This window comes from Tasmannia lanceolata, unplaced genomic scaffold (genome assembly GCF_043159265.1).
Source record: "Tasmannia lanceolata isolate RefF3 unplaced genomic scaffold, GAP_Taslan_0.1 ptg000006l, whole genome shotgun sequence".
In the NCBI taxonomy this organism is placed as follows: Eukaryota; Viridiplantae; Streptophyta; class Magnoliopsida; order Canellales; family Winteraceae; genus Tasmannia; species Tasmannia lanceolata.
The window spans coordinates 41,106,832-41,123,243 of NW_027518683.1; the positions used below are offsets into that span (position 1 = coordinate 41,106,832).

Genomic DNA, 16,412 nt, shown 5'->3' on the forward strand with positions numbered 1-16,412 from the left:
AGATTTTAAGCGGTTCAATCCTTTATCCCAAAAGACCTACTCAACTCCACCAAGACACTTGATGGCTTCACAATCCCGATCCCCTTAACGGTGAGGACCAAACCAATTACAAATATGGAAAGCTCTGCATCCTTAATAGTAGCTTTGGAGATGCCTCTACGTCTCCTACACTCACCCTTGGAGAGATGGCTCTGCATCTCTACCAACACTTGCCGATTACAATCTTTGTAACAAAGAAAATGAAATTAGAAAACCCTCTTCAAAGTAATAGAATGCTCAAGCTCGCAAACAAATCTCTTGAGAAAGATATACAAGCAAATCCTAGATCTAATCCCTTAAAGATGATCCAATTAGAGGCACAAGGGTGTTAATAGGTTTAGAAAATGTTCAAGGGTGAGAGAGTTAAGTTCAAGTTGCTAGGGAACCCTATATATATATATATATATATATGGGGAAAGTGATTGTGAGCGGCCCCTCATATAAGCTTATATGAGGTGACCGCTAAAAACATGGTGGGCCCACATTTTTGGGGTGATCTGAGCCGGTCATTTGATAGGCCCTGGCATAGATAAGGGGTGCCCAAAAAATCAGCTCCATAGAACCATCCCAACTCTTCGTACTGAGGAGGTGAAAGAGGGGAAAAATGGACGGGTAAGCGGGCAAATTTATACCCGCCAATTTTCCCCTCTTTCACCTCCACAGTTTGAAGGGTTGGGATGATCCTATGTACCTGATTTTTTGGGCACCCTCTATCTAATTCAGGGCCTATCAAATGACCGGTTCGGATCACCCCCAAAATGTGGGCCCACCATGTTTTTAGCGGTCACCTCATATAAGCTTATATGAGGGGCCGCTCACAATCACTTTCCCCTATATATATATATATATATATGAGAATAGAGTTCATAAGGTGTCACCTCATATAGCTTATATGAGGTGGCGCTCACAAAACGTTAGGGGCCACTTTTTTGGGGTGATCGAAACCACTCATTTGAAAGGCCCTTAGATGGATATGGTGCCTACAAAAAATCAGGCCCATAGGATCATCCTAACCCTTCCATTTATGGAGGTTAAAAATGGGCAGATTTATGGAGGTTTATACCCATCCATTTCAACCTCCACAAATGGAAGGGTTAGGATGATCCTATGAAGTTGATTTTTTTGGCACACCCTATCTATGTGAGGGCCTATCAAATGAATGCTTTGGATCATCCAAACAAAGTGGGCCCCTTATGTTTTTAAGCGCCACCTCATATAAGCTATATAAGGTGACACTTTAGGAACTCTATTCTCTCTCTCTCTCTCTCACAAATAGGGAAAAACTATAAAATGAAAACTGCAATAATATGATCTTCGAGAAAGATGGAAAGACCAAACCAAATATAGATGATCCTCAATATATGTAGAGCTGTTGTACGTCATCGAACGCTTCGCTTAAGAAGTTATTAGGCCCTATTCCCGTGTAAGGACCTGACGACTGAACCGTCTCCAGGAACAACAACTAAGTGTAAGCGTGCACATACCAAACACTTTGAAGGCAAAGCTTTGAGTCTCTCTAGTTAAGCAAATCGGAATCTACAAAACACTTTGAGTCTTCTTGTGTAGATCTTAATCTCACAAAAAAATGGTGGAACAACTCATACCAAAAAATTATGGGACACACCCTTGGTTGGCTTTCGTTTCTCACACCACAACAATGGTAGAGAACTTTCTCTTTTCTCTTTTCTCTTTTCTCACATCATGGATCAGAGGACACTCTGATACCAATGTTTAGATTTAATTAAGCATCTCAAGCGCAAAAATTGATCATATATCTGACCATGATGATCAGATGGTGATGCTATACAATTCATGTGATTCAACCATTGAAGAAGTTCCGATGAACAATGTCCGTTGATCACTAAAAAGACCTTCTAATCTGACCAAATCTTGATGCTTAGCTCAATGGAATCTTAGGCTTTGCCTTTGGGAGATCAGGGACAACCCAAAGAATAACTTTAAATCACTAGTTTCTCTTATTGTGTGTTCATTAAGCAAACACCCACATTTATGAAACATGGATTAAGGCTAAGCTTCCCACATACAACACACTTTCTAATTTGGGACACTTAATAGAGATTTTCTTTTAATTAGCCTTAACTCGTGTTTAGAAATCCCTAAACCTAATTGCCTAGTTTGTGAAAGTTGACCACACAATGAAAAACGGTTCCAACAACCATGCCTATATAAAATGTTGGATCCCATCATCCCAAGTTTTGGAGGTCCCATACCAACCAAGAATATATAGAAAAACGCAACTAACCCATGGTGGATCGCATGGGTCTCCAACTCTGTCACACAAAGGGGGTTGCGAGTCACGGTTGTCTGCGAACCACTGAAATTGTTCTCTTCTACTGCTTTGTAAAAAGCATTGAAGGACCCTTCCTTTCTAGAGGGAAAAAAAGTATACAATGAGACACACACACCTTTTTGCAACCTAACCTAACCACCAAGGGCCCACCCTAATAACACCTCTCTCCCTCTCTCATGTAAATGTAATTCGAACAATGACAAGTCATGGTCTCTAACTTTAATGTCAATGAAATTTTGACCCTTCAGCGAATGATGAAGTGTCAAAGAGATATCCTAAAACCAAAGGAATGCTACAAAGTCATTTTCAACCTCAACCAAGATATTCTCTCTTCTTGTCTTGAAATTGAAACAAGACGACAGAACAAAATGCTATACAATCCAATACATGTTGAAGAATTTTTAGTTTCTATAGTGTTTTAGTGTAATTAGCATTTTAATTTACTTTGATTTGTAATTAACTTATTTTTGAGTGAAATCATATTTGTACTCCTTTAATAATCACAATCCTTTTTACATGTTCCAAATTAGCTTTCAACGGCTGTTATAATCCTCCTAAAGCAGTCAATAGTCAATGTGTGATAAAGTCTAGAATACCATTATCAAAACAAGAAAGTGCATATACTTTCGGGGTTTTAGTTTTTTACTTTTTTTGTTGGAATAAATGAGATCAAACCCTAATTCCAATGCTAAATTTTCACCCTACCTACTATGGTTGGATCCAGAGTGGGCTTGTTTAGCTGGCAACCATGAAATTTTTTCCTTGGAAAATCATTCTCCGAAGGTTTGTAATTTCTTTCGTTACGGATGTTGGCACTAGGGGTGCAACTTGAGTCGATTTTTGGGAATTCGGATTGAGGTTTTGAGGTTCGGGTTGATTCCAATTCATTTTTTCATCGAAAGCTCAACCCGAGCCGACCTAGGTTTCACCCATATTTGGCACTACCATGCTTTAATAATTGTACAAACTCAAGTTGGCTTTTCATTTTTAAACAACGGTCAAAGGTTATTATATATATTTCATAAAGAGCTCTCAAAAGCTAATTAAAAAAGAAAAGACAAGCTTATTTTGTCTAATTATTATAACATAGCAGTGCCAATATTAGTAGCCTTTTTTTAGGTAAAATTATTTCAAGCAAAACTTTGCATGGTTTATTCATGGAAAAGCTTTACCAGAAATAATTTTCATCTTCTCCTGAAATAATATTTCCTGGTACTATCAAACCGTGAAAAAATCATTTCCCAAGGAAAAAATTTTCATGGTTGCCAAACAGGCATGGTATCCGCTTCTTGGACTGCATTAGAAAACCCATTAATTGCATCGGATCGGTTCATGGGTTACTCGAGTAAGGCCTGGCATTTGCTCGTCTATATAAATTTCAAGATTATGTACCTAATAATTCCCTATCTTGGATCCCTTGTTATTATTGTCCTATATAAATATAGGCTACTAATATGGGCACTACCATGTTTTGATAATTTTACTACGTCACCTTATTATTTTTTTAATTGGCTTTTAAGAGCTCACCCTATCTTTTTTTTACTTGGCATCAAGGAGCTCACCTGACTTCTAAGAGATTTTTGGGAATTGTAAGAACCTTTAACAACTGTTTAAACAATAAAAGACATGTGGAGTTCGTGCAATTATCAAAACATGATAGTGCCAATATAAGTAGGATAAATATATTATTCTTTCATGAGGAAGTCTAGACTGAAGGGAGCCCTTGCAAAAAAGAGGTGAAAGGGCTCCCCCATTCGCTGCACGTCCTTTCACCTTTTTTTTGCAAGGCCTCCGTTCAGTCTAGAATTCCTCTTCTTTCATTTTCATAATTACTTGAAGGGAACATCTATAAATTAATTTTATGCAATTTTATACTCTCCCTCTCTCTCACCTTAATTAATTGATGGGACCATTTGCCTACTCTTATTAATACAAAAGCCTCGAATAATAATGACAAGAAAGCTAAGTTTTGTGAGAAGGGACCCTACCATGTGCTCGTGAGCTTGTCTTTATTTTGAAAATATAAAGTGGGCCTCAGATTTTAAGTTCTAAGGCATTGAATATTTAATAAAAAAAATTCTCTTTTTTTGTGGCAAAACATTTTATTTACCAGCCCAATGTGTAAATCTTAAAAATTTGTTGGTAAGGTAGGTTTGAAAATTTTGTAAATTAATAATGTCAGATCTTTAATTTAGTTATTTACTTCATCAAATATTCTAATCATATTGTCTTGCCATTTTAAATTCCCTGAAAACAATCTCAAATGTTATTCCCCACATATATACTAATACTAATACTAACACGGGTATGAAAAGGATATTTAAAAAGAGGTAGTGTGGAAGTGGCAAGAATTAATGAGATTTAGAAATCTGGAACATGGATATTAGAAGACTTTTGGGGATGAATTATTAAATAAACGTGAGAGGTGGGATAAATGGAAGGAGATTTAAGGAGAGATTGTGCGGGTATAGAGAATTTAGGGACCATTTTAACATTATGGAGAGACTTTTATGAGAGATAGAGAGAGGTTAGACAGAACTCACTGAGGAAACTAATAAAAGGGACAGAAGTAAAGGTATTGAGTGTTGTGCCACGCAAGATGGTGCCCACATAGATTGATGCCAACTCATCTAAAATAACATAAACATACCTGGAATTCCATATCTAAAATATCAAAGTCTCAATACTCAATGCTTGACATAACCAGTTCATCTCTCAGCTCTCACATGATCAAAATAAAATAAAGCAGAAACGTAGCCATATACAATTTATTCAAAATACTCACGCCCTAATGAATCAAAGAAACAAACTAAATCTCCAAGCCAAATCAGATCCAGAAGCTAAGCATCCAATTCCTCGTTCTCCTCATGAGGGTCAAAATCTGAAAATGTTATAAACCACCGTCAGCTGAAAAGCTCAGTACATAATAAAATACTACTCTAAGTGTAGGTCAACGCATATCATGGCTCAAATGATCAGTCAAAAGGGGTCAAAACTGTATACTGAATATCTCACAGGGTGTATAACAAATACTAAGAAATAAACAGTGGAATAAGGCGAATGGTCTCAAAACGATAATTAAAGCCAAAAGGGGATCAAAGCATCAGAACAATGATCAATGCCAAAATCAAAACAGAAGTGAAAGTATGAAGGTGTCTAAAGTGCGGTTCCACTTCAAGATCACCTTCCTGGTCTAGAAGACACATTATTGCTTATACCGACCGTCCATGGTTTTGGAACTAGTTCCTCAAAGCTCAGATACAAGTTGACAGGGCCAGTGTTTTATCCCACCGACGGGCCAAAGTCTAGTGTACAACGCCCACAGTAGATATCAAAAATAACCCAAGTCTCCACCAAAGTGTCCAGAGAACAGATCCAAAGTCCATAGCAGATAGTATCAAAGGTTCAGATATCATATCAAAGGCTCATGTACGAAATAAAACAACCAAAGTAGTGGTGATCAAATAAGCAATGCAGAGATAAGTTCAAAAGGTACTCTGTTTCATTGGATTCCCAAACACGCATGCTAGACCCAAGATAACATCTAGAATTCATGGATACAATACCAATACAAAGTCCCAAAGACAATATCAGTTCGAAGTGTACAGGGCTTAAAAAGCACCCAAAGTAGTGCGTTATTACGTACCTTCAATATTGCAAGTACTCTTCTTAACCACTCCTAGAGAGTTATACTTAGTATAGACAAATTATAATCATTACTTAAGGACCTAAGAAGTGAGCCAAATCACATAATTCAAAGTCCAAAACTTCTAAAAATATCTCACAAAATCTGATGGGTTCGGGAAGTCTAAACCGGATTTTCGGACTTTCGAACATCCCCTTCAAAAGTCTCTTCGAATGTCTCCGAGAACTTCCGAAGGAAAACACATTCTCAGGTTCTTGGTTTCATGTATGTTCGGACATCTTAACCATCCTTTGGATGTCCGCTGTTCACACTTATGAAGCCACTGGATGAGTTTTCCATGAGAATTCCAGATTTGACCTGATTTCTCCAAAGGTTTTACAAATCATAACTTCTTCGTCTGAACTCCAAATTGCGTGTGGTCGGATCCGATGGACTGCTTGCGACGAGGGGAATCCATTAAACCTAATTTCAAGCTCCGAATCGGTGGGAATAATTATTGTAAAATAGTTTAACATTTAGGTCAAAATCTCCCAAAATGTAAGTTCCTATGAACATAATGATCTGATCTTGAGTTCGTTGGGTATCAAAGAATGATATAAATCCCAAGGAATCCAAGATCAGTCAAAAGGTTCTTATTCTAAGTCATAACGATCTTCAATTGCATTCCTTAACTGCTCTAATCCTTGTTTTAGGGTTTCTAAGAACATGAAAACCATCAAAGAACATAGTCTTACCTTGATTCACGTCCTTGGATTCCAGAACTCGATCTTCTTCTCCTCCCACACGAAAATCCTCTCCTTGGGCCAAACAAAACAATTAGAGTTTGTTTCAAAGTCCACTACTCCCACAAAAGATGTATTTATAGGCTTCTTAAAGAAGCCCTAACCAAATTCTAATTCTCAAAGACAAAAACACCTGTCTTTAACGAGGGGGAAGAATTTTAGTAAAGGGGTATTTTTGGGTATTTAAAAATACGAGGCTGTCTTATAATTCTACCATATATAAGGCACTATTCCCAAAGATGCTCTCCTATATGCGTTCTAAATACGAGGCTCTCCTATATTGGAGATTTGGAAGCCAATTTCACAGAAAGGCATTTTGCAGCTGACTTTTGCAAGAGAGAACAGTCCCATAGGCTTACTTTTGAGCATATTTTGTCTTATTCATTTAATTCACTAATATGGGCACTACCATGTTTTGATAATTTTACTACATCAACTTATCATTAAGGGGAATGATAAATGCACCCCTTTTCATCACTTGGGACACCTAGCAGCAGTGTATCAATGATTGCAGAGGGGTTGATGTACTTCACGTCAGAAGGATTCAATGGATTTGGTTGCCACTTACACTGCAATTCGGTGTCCCATGTGATGAAAAGGGGCGCATTTATCATTTCCCCTTTTTAATTGGCTCTTTAGAGCTCACCTTAATTATCCTGTTTCTTAATTGGCATCTAAGAGCTCATCTTATCTTTTTTTTTAATTGACTTCTGTTGAATAACATGTATTAGGGTTAGAGAAGAGAAGAAGAAGAAGATCCATCATCTCCTCAATAATTCGTCAACAATCGGGCAAATTCTTTCGAATGTCTGTCAATAATCTGTCACTTCCTCTTCACAAAAAAAATATATTTAAAAAAAATAATATTAGTGACGGATTCTAAAGTGGGTCACTACAATTATATCTTTTGTATATTAATTTTTTTTTAAATAAATAGTATTAGGGACGGATTTTAAAATCCATCACTAAAAATCTATTTTTTTATATTAAAAATATATTAAATCAGTATTAGGTTTTTAACATCTATCACTAAAAATGGAATTTTGTATATTAAAAAATGCTTATAGAAATAAAAAATAGTGTTAGCGCTTGATTTGAACATCCGTCGTTAAAAATACAATTTTTGGTGATAAATTTCAAATATTCATCGTTCATTTTCATTAATGGAAACAGAACTAGTTTCTGTCGCTGAAAATATTTTTTTTAGCGATGAATTTATATGAACAGTCTATAAATACGTCCCTAAAAGAGGGTTTTTTGTAATGGCTAGCTCGCGGGTCTTCCCTCTTTGTTTTTTGCACATATGGAGTTGTCATTCTGCTCGTTTGCATGGATAACATTATTTTCACAGGCAATATCTTGTTGGCCCTTAACAAGCTCCCTCATCTATTGAGTGCTGAGTTCCCCATTTAAAAGCTTTGCCTTCTTCATTTCTTTCTTAGCATGGAAGTTCATCGAAGTTCACATGGCCTCCGCTTTGTCACAAAGTCACTATATTGCTAATATCCTTATTTATACTCACATGGATAGTGTTAATACCTTGCTTTGTGCCTATAGTATCCAATCTCTAGTCACCGCAATTTAGTTGCACGACTCTCTTATGTGAAGGAATATCACAGTGTCGTTGAGGCTCTACAATACTCATCTCACCCACTCAAACATCTCTTTTTCAGTCAGCAAGGATTTCCAATTCCTTCAAGAGAGGACAATCACATAGGCTCACTTTTGAGCATATTTTGTCTTATTCATTTGAGTCATCAGGTGGTTGTTCTCTCATGGAAAAGTCAACCGCGAAATGGTTTTCTGCGAAATTGGCTGACAAGTCCTCCTTTATTGAAATCTACTGTCATGAAGGAATGTGCAAAAGAGAAAACAATTTTATTCAAGCTGATAACTTCACACTAACAATCACCTCACACCTTCCTAGTAATATCAATTAATCAAATTCTTACCGGTCTATCCCATTTACTCAATTCAACACAATATTCTTCTTTACCTTCATTGATATCTTCATATTACCATTTTATTAAGCAAATTACAGCTGTTGTTTTATGACTTCAAAAACTTCATTATGTACGAGCTTTTCCTGCTAAGTAAACAAACAATTCATTTCTCTATTACTTCATTAAAAAAGTCTTCAAACTTCAAAAGAAGAAGAGAAGTTGCACGTTTATAAATTAAAGAAGTTATCTTCTGAACCCCTCATTTTAGACAAAAATAAAACAACGAGATGGATCTCTACATCTTTCCCATACATTGTATAGAGTCCATACCAAGGTTTAAAATTTTGGTTTCGGTACCCGTTTCGGACCTTGAAATTTCAAATTTTTGGTTGAAATCTGGTACAAAAATAAATAAAAAAATTTATTCATTATTAAATTTCAGCCGAAATTACCGAAATTTCGGCCCAAATTTCGGTAATTTTGGTTGAAATTTCGGCTGAAATAAATGACCATTTCGATTTTGTGTGGTTTCGGTGTCGGTCTCCACCGAAATATGAAATTTCGGTCGAAATTTAAAACCATGGTCCGTACACGTAATTAACAATGATAAAATCAAACTCTTCTTCTAGTCAAAACCAAATTAAGAAAGATAGCTGAGCATCAAACGGATGGGGTTGGGTTGCCCCCAATTGAGCGCTTAGAAATGTCTAGAAGGATAGACTTCAAAACATCCATCGTGGGTCCCCATCAAATGAACAGCCTGGATCATTAAACAATGGGCCCACGAGAGTAAATACGGAGGTAAAATTGGTCAGGTCGAGTGACCTGACCTCTAACCCTGCCAAAAAAGCGTACACTCCAAAGTCACGGGGACTTATTCGTAATGTTTGATGAAAGGCAGGGGGCATTTGGTAATTAACGCTTAGGTTTAGATCAACCGAACCCGCAACAAATCCTCATGCACTCCTCGTTTTTATTTTCCTTTTTATGGCTGTTTCTTTCGTTTTGCCAAAACCAAACCTCCTTTTTTTCAGCAAAGATGTAAATGCAGCTCTTACTCTAACTTTAATGGCGGATTAGGAGCTTCAAATGCCTGTCTCGTGCAAAATCCGTGCGGATTTTGAGAGAAATCTCGAGATTTGAGCCTTTTTTTGCGTTGATTAGGTTGTTTAGGGTTCTGATCTGTTGCTACAGCTATTGAAGCTCCGGATCAGCTGAAGGGAGCTGTAGTGGCAGATCTGAAGCTTCGAAGACCGAATTCTTGAAGAAATTTGAGAGAAATCTCGTGGTTTTAAGTGATCTCATTGAATTGCTAGGGCTAAAGCTTTTGGAGCTTTGATTTAAGGTGAGTAGAGTTCTAATGGCGAATTTGAAGCTTCGAGGAGTGGATTATTGAACAATGCGAGCATTATAACGATTAGGTTCGATTTTTTTATCTAATGGAGCTGTGTTTCTTACTGTAGTGGCGATTTAAGAGCTTAAAACATGTCATTTTGTTAGAAATTCATGCGGATTTTGATTGAACTCTACAAGATTTGAGTTAAAGTTCTGTAGTCTAAGTTTTGCTTAGGAAGCTCCTACTCTGCCAGAAGAGAATGGTGGATCTAGAGCTTCAAGCATTAGTTTGCTAAGAAAATGCTCGGTGATTTTTAGAGATTTTAGATCTCCGAGTTGCTTACAGTCATTGAAGTGGTGGAGTTTGAGACCAATGCTTCTGAATTTCTCTAGATTTGAAGCTTTTCCTATCATCTCTCATCGTTTCCGTTGCAGTTTTTTCTTCTGATGTCTATTTTTTTTTTGTCTCGCGGATTTACTACAAATTTTATCTTTATTTTGTGATTTGAGCCTCAACGTCTGATTTAGGGATCTATTAATGTATTTCTTGAGAAATGCTCACACACAAAAAAAAAAAAGAGTAGATTCATTAAAATCTCATCGCCTTTCTTTCAATGCAGTTAGCTGTTTCAGCTCTCAGTGGTTGAGTTTTGGAGAGATTTCATTTATTGACATTTCTCAATGCAGGTTTTCCAGAGATATTATGGCGGATCTGGAGCTTATGATACTGTTTTTTGGAGCAATTCAATGATCAGATCTGAGTCTTCTGGTTCGAGTCTGGTGAGATTGGGGTTCGGATTTTGACATATTTGATTGGGAACTTGTTTTCTTTTTCTCTCTGCCTTTCTCATTGAAGAATGTGGTTTCATGTTTTTTGTTAACAGACTCATGTGCTTTTTAGCTCTAAAGTGGGTTTCTGATCTTCAAATACATGGGTTATAAGAGAAAATTCGTTGTTTCCACTACCTCTGGTAAGTCAATAGACTTTAATCTCTAGTGTTTTGCTAGCGTGCGCCATAGGTCCCGTACTATAAACACTGTGCTCCCATGTATTGCCTGTGATACGGCCACTTTTGTTGAAAAAATGGTTGGACCCATTGCCGTTGCTAACGGGCGCTAGGGTAACGTTTTGGGGTCGCAGATGAAGTCACCTCGAGGCCTCTGCTACTTTGCAAAATTCTTATGTTTCTAATCAAATTTTTGTTTCCGCTATCGTGCGCCCTGGAACACCTGGGCCACATCTATGGGATCCAAACACCAATTTGAAAGTGGTTTGTTTCTTTTACTTTTTCTTTCCGAAGGCTTTTTTGTGCATTGATTATTTTTCTGTAAACAAAGTTTTTAACTTTTAAGCCTTTGATTTTATAGATTAAATCCTTTTCATTCTACAAAAGTTATCCAAATTTGGGAAATGTAAATGTATTTCTTGGAAAAAAATGTCGGGTGGAAAGCTGTTTTAAGAAATAGCACTCTTTCAAGGGATTGGAAAAGCCCTCTCGGCAGCTGACCAAGACTATCTCCGATCAGATTATCGCCGGAGGTGAAGAGCCCGCGAGCATCTGTAGATATGTTCTTTTTCAAAAAACCAAAAAAAAGATTGATAAGGGTATTTTGTTATTTTAAACAAGTCCTTTTTGACGAAAAAGTAGCCTGTATTTCCATATAAGGGAATGTGTTACCCTTTCCAGAAAATTTCCTTCTTGTGCAGCAGGACGACTCCTGTTACTTCCCAATGCCTTCTTTTGGTGTGGATGTCTTTCTACCATTTCAGAAAAATACGAGGTTTTTCTGGTTACCGGAACGATTTTTCTACCATTCTTCCAAGAATTTGCTGAGAAACTGTCTTGCAACAAAGCGGCCAAGATGTCATGATTTAAATTTTACGGCATCGAAATCCATCCATGGAGATTAAAAGAAACGAAAATGCTTTTTAATGTGGAAAGATACATTTCTGCAGGACACTTATCCCTCCATATATGTGTTTGTTGGGATTAGATATTCTATAATACAGGAGATTTTTTATATTGAAGATTCTTATTCTTCAAGGGAAATTATTGAAGAAAAGCAATGGTTTTCAATAAGGTGAATTCAATTGCTTTTTTATGTTTTTGTATCTTTCACTCGCCCTTTAACGCACTGCTGTTGCCTTTAGAAAGCAACTTGTCGGCATTGTTGCCCTTTATGCTTGCAAAAAGCATGCTAATCTTCTCCCCTTTTCCCTTTTTCTTTTTCCCTTTTTTGTAATTAAATGTTTATAATTATCTTCATTTTGTTTATTGATCGGCTAATATTATTCCATGACTTTTGTTGCTGAACCAGGACAACAAAAGGAAATGCTGGACCCAGATTCATGTTCTGAAGTCCTTTGAAACACTTGAAGTTCAGTTCATTCCTTTTTACATCATTTCTGTTACCTTTCCACACCCAAAATTAGATGTGTTCCACCAAAAGACCGATTATGAAACAGCCCAAGCCAAAACTGTTCTCTTTTGCATCACCTCTCTTCCTTTTCTTCCTTATGTTTCTCCTTCCTCTGGCCATTGCCAACCTGAATTCTGACCAGCAAGCTCTCCTTCAATTTGCAGCCACTGTCCCTCATGGCCGCAAGCTTAACTGGAATCCGGCCACCCCAATCTGCTTGTCTTGGGTTGGTATCAGGTGCAACGAGAACCAGACCCGAGTGATTTCCGTCCGACTCCCTGGTGTTGGACTCTCTGGTCCAATCCCAGCTAATACACTTGGAAGACTGGATGCCCTTCAAAACCTTAGCCTCCGATCCAACCGCCTCAATGGAAATATCCCCTCTGACATCCCTTCCCTCCCATCACTCCATCTTCTCTACCTCCAACACAACAATTTGTCTGGCGACCTCCCTAGCAATCTCTCTCACAGCCTCAACATCCTTGACCTTTCCTTCAACTCCTTTGGTGGAGGCATACCACCAACAATTCAGAATCTGACACAGCTTAATGGACTAAGCCTCCAGAACAACTCTCTTTCAGGGGCCATTCCTGATCTCAACCTCCCAAGGTTGAAGCATTTGAATCTGAGCTATAACCACCTTAATGGTACAATCCCACTTTCCCTCCAGAGGTATCCCAACTCTTCCTTTTTGGGCAACTCTCTATTATGTGGGCCTCCCCTAATTCAATGCTCTCCAATCCCACCATTACCTTCACCTTTTTCTCCTTCCTTTCCGCCCCCCACACCCATCCCTCAAACCTCTAATAAGAAGAAGCTTAGCACTGGGGCTATAATTGCTATTGCAGTTGGGGGATCGGCAATACTATTTTTATTAGCAGTAGTCATCATACTGTGCTGTGTGAGGAAGAAAGATACAGAAGGTAGTGGTGTTTCGAAAGGGAAGGCCTCTAGTGGTGGAAGAAGTGAGAAGCCTAAAGAGGAGTATGGTAGTGGAGCACAAGAGGCAGAGAAGAATAAACTTGTATTCTTTGAGGGCTGTTCTTATAATTTTGACTTAGAAGATCTATTGAGGGCTTCGGCTGAAGTTCTGGGGAAGGGGAGCTATGGGACAGCATATAAGGCTGTCTTGGAGGATGGGACGACGGTAGTGGTGAAAAGGTTGAAGGAGGTGGTGGTGGGTAAGAGGGAGTTTGAACAACAGATGGATACTGTGGGGAGGGTTGGGCAGCATCCAAACATCGTGCCACTACGTGCTTATTACTACTCAAAGGATGAGAAACTCCTGGTCTATGATTATGTCCCGGGTGGAAGTTTGTCCGCTCTCTTGCACGGTATGACTTATTGATCTTTTTTTTTTGTCTCAATTTAGTTTTTACTTGCAGAGCAGCGGGATATATTAACACATCAACATATTATGACCATTTATTTATTTTCAATTATATTCAAACAATATTTAGATATGTCCAAAGAGGCCTTAAACCATTTACATATCTCTTTTCTTGTTTACTATTGAATGATGTTTGTGACTCTTTAGGTGGTACGAACACTAGAACAAATGAAATTAGTTTGAATATAGGCACCAAGGCCCTGCCAAACTCCTATGTGATACTGAAAATACCAACAAAAATCCTCTAATATGCATGAGCAGAAGAAAGGATGTGGATGTACTGAGCTTGAATGAACAGATCATGTTCATATCCAACCCTTAACAGTAAATTAAAAGATCACATTCCAACCCACTGAGAAACATGAGTACAATGACACACCCATAACCAAAACTTATCAACATGATTTAGTCCACATCATTGATTCACGAGCCAAATAATATTCTATATAGTTATAGAGTATCATGGATGAAAACAATAGGATTGTCTGAGAATGTAAACCCATTACTATTGGATTACAGATAGAACCAAAAATACTGGACAGAAAGAACAAGGTGAAGGACCATTCAAAAAAAAAAAAGGAACAAGGTAAAGGACAATGATGTAAACCCATTACTATTGGATTACAGATAGAACCAAAAATACTGGACAGAAAGAACAAGGTGAAGGACCATTAAAAAAAAAAAAAGGAACAAGGTAAAGGACAATGGCTTGAGTACTCAACCCAAAGCTAGCTTGACCAGTGTTTTTTTAAACTATGAAACACTAATCATTCAATCTGATTTTTCAACTGCATTGACAGTACCGAATATGTTTTTTTTTTCTTTTTTTTTTTCCAGTTTTCCAAGTTTAAGTTCACCTGTGAATTGTCACGCTTTATTGTATACTCAATCAAGTGTCCAAACACTACACAATACAGGCAGACACACACAGCCCATATCCTTCTCTATCCAATTGCAAGTTATTCACAAGTTACGATTTTCCCTTACATAGCGATTCTTGAAAATGACATTATAACAGTAAGTTTGATGAGATTTGACTTTTTGTTTGCAATTTCAGCTCGGATGAGATTTTACTTTGTTGTTTGAAATATAAATCAGTAGAAATGAGTATCTTTTCTGTTTTATTTCTTTGCTTGAAATGAGAAAAAGAAAACGAGCTGTTATCATCCATCTTAAAACAATGATTCTGTTATTTTCCTCCCTTTGTTCAAATTCAATAACAGGGAACAAGGGTACTGGAAGGACTCCATTAGACTGGGATTCCAGAGTGAAAATCTCACTTGGAACAGCGAGAGGCCTCGCCCATATCCACATTGAGGGTGGCGGTAAATTCACCCATGGCAACATCAAATCATCCAACGTCCTCCTCAATCCCGATCAAGACGCCTGCGTCTCTGACATCGGCCTGGCCGCCATAATGAACGTCCCTGGTGCCCCACCCCGAAGTGCAGGCTACCGTGCCCCTGAAGTGATTGAGACTCGAAAACCCACCCAGAAAGGTGATGTCTATAGTTTTGGGGTCCTCCTCCTCGAGATGCTTACAGGCAAAGCCCCGGTGCAGTCACCTAGTCGCGATGATATTGTGGATCTCCCTAGATGGGTGCAATCTGTCGTGCGAGAGGAGTGGACGGCTGAGGTGTTTGACGTTGACCTGATGAGGTACCAGAACATTGAAGAAGAGATGGTGCAAATGCTACAGATTGCCATGGCATGTGTTGCCAAGGTGCCAGACCAACGCCCTAAAATTGATGAAGTTATTAGGATGATAGAGGATATCCGGCATTCTGATTCAGAGAACCGCCCTTCATCAGAGGAAAAGTCTTAAGGATTCAAACGTTCAAACCCCGTGAGCAGTCTCGCTTTACTTGTGCGTAAAATTTTTCCTACAAAAGAAATGAAGAATTGGCCCTATTCAGGTGGACACCAAGAGTTTGCAGTCGTTCATGCCTGTGACAGATTGTTTGTGTGGGTGTTTCGGTTTCTATTTCACAATGTATGTTGTCAAGTGATGACAATGATGCTTCTAGATTGGTCAATTTCTTTTTTCATTGATTGATGAAATCTTCAATCGTGTGTGTTCTCAGGTCTAATTGAATATAGCATTTGACTATCAATGGTCATCTTATTATTTAACATGAGAAATGTGCTTATATTTGAAACACTCCTTTCTATGAATGCAGTCTCTCTTATATTCAAACTTGTTATGTTTGCTTCAATTTAGGACAGTTCAGTGGAGATGAAGTTGAATTACATTGCAGAGGGTTCTGTGTCAAAACAATAGGGAGTGTAATGAAGTGATATGGGACCCATCAAAATATAAGGGATATGTCCCACCAACTCAACGGATGAAAACGGGTAGTGGGCTTTGAAACTCGAGAAATGAATGGGCTAGGTCCATCATATTTTAGTCTGAAAGCCGTAAATGGATCCTCCAGTGTTTCTGCTAAGAGCAGAAGAGACCATGACCGGTGAAGATTTCAGACACTCATAAGAGAACGACTATGTAGACAATACCGTCCAGTTGGTTCAGCAGTTACATGCAAAT

General features: G+C 38.0%; 1 pseudogene across 1 annotated transcript; it reads left to right on the forward strand.

Annotated features, from left to right (window-relative positions):
• Window positions 1-9,696: 9,696 nt before the first annotated feature.
• Window positions 9,697-16,009, forward strand: LOC143880306 (putative inactive receptor kinase At5g58300; annotated as a pseudogene). The gene is made up of 5 exons (XR_013251625.1): window positions 9,697-10,142; window positions 10,744-10,836; window positions 10,941-11,027; window positions 12,376-13,811; window positions 15,091-16,009. The product of XR_013251625.1 is annotated as a putative inactive receptor kinase At5g58300 (transcript).
• The last annotated feature ends 403 nt before the right edge of the window (window positions 16,010-16,412 follow it).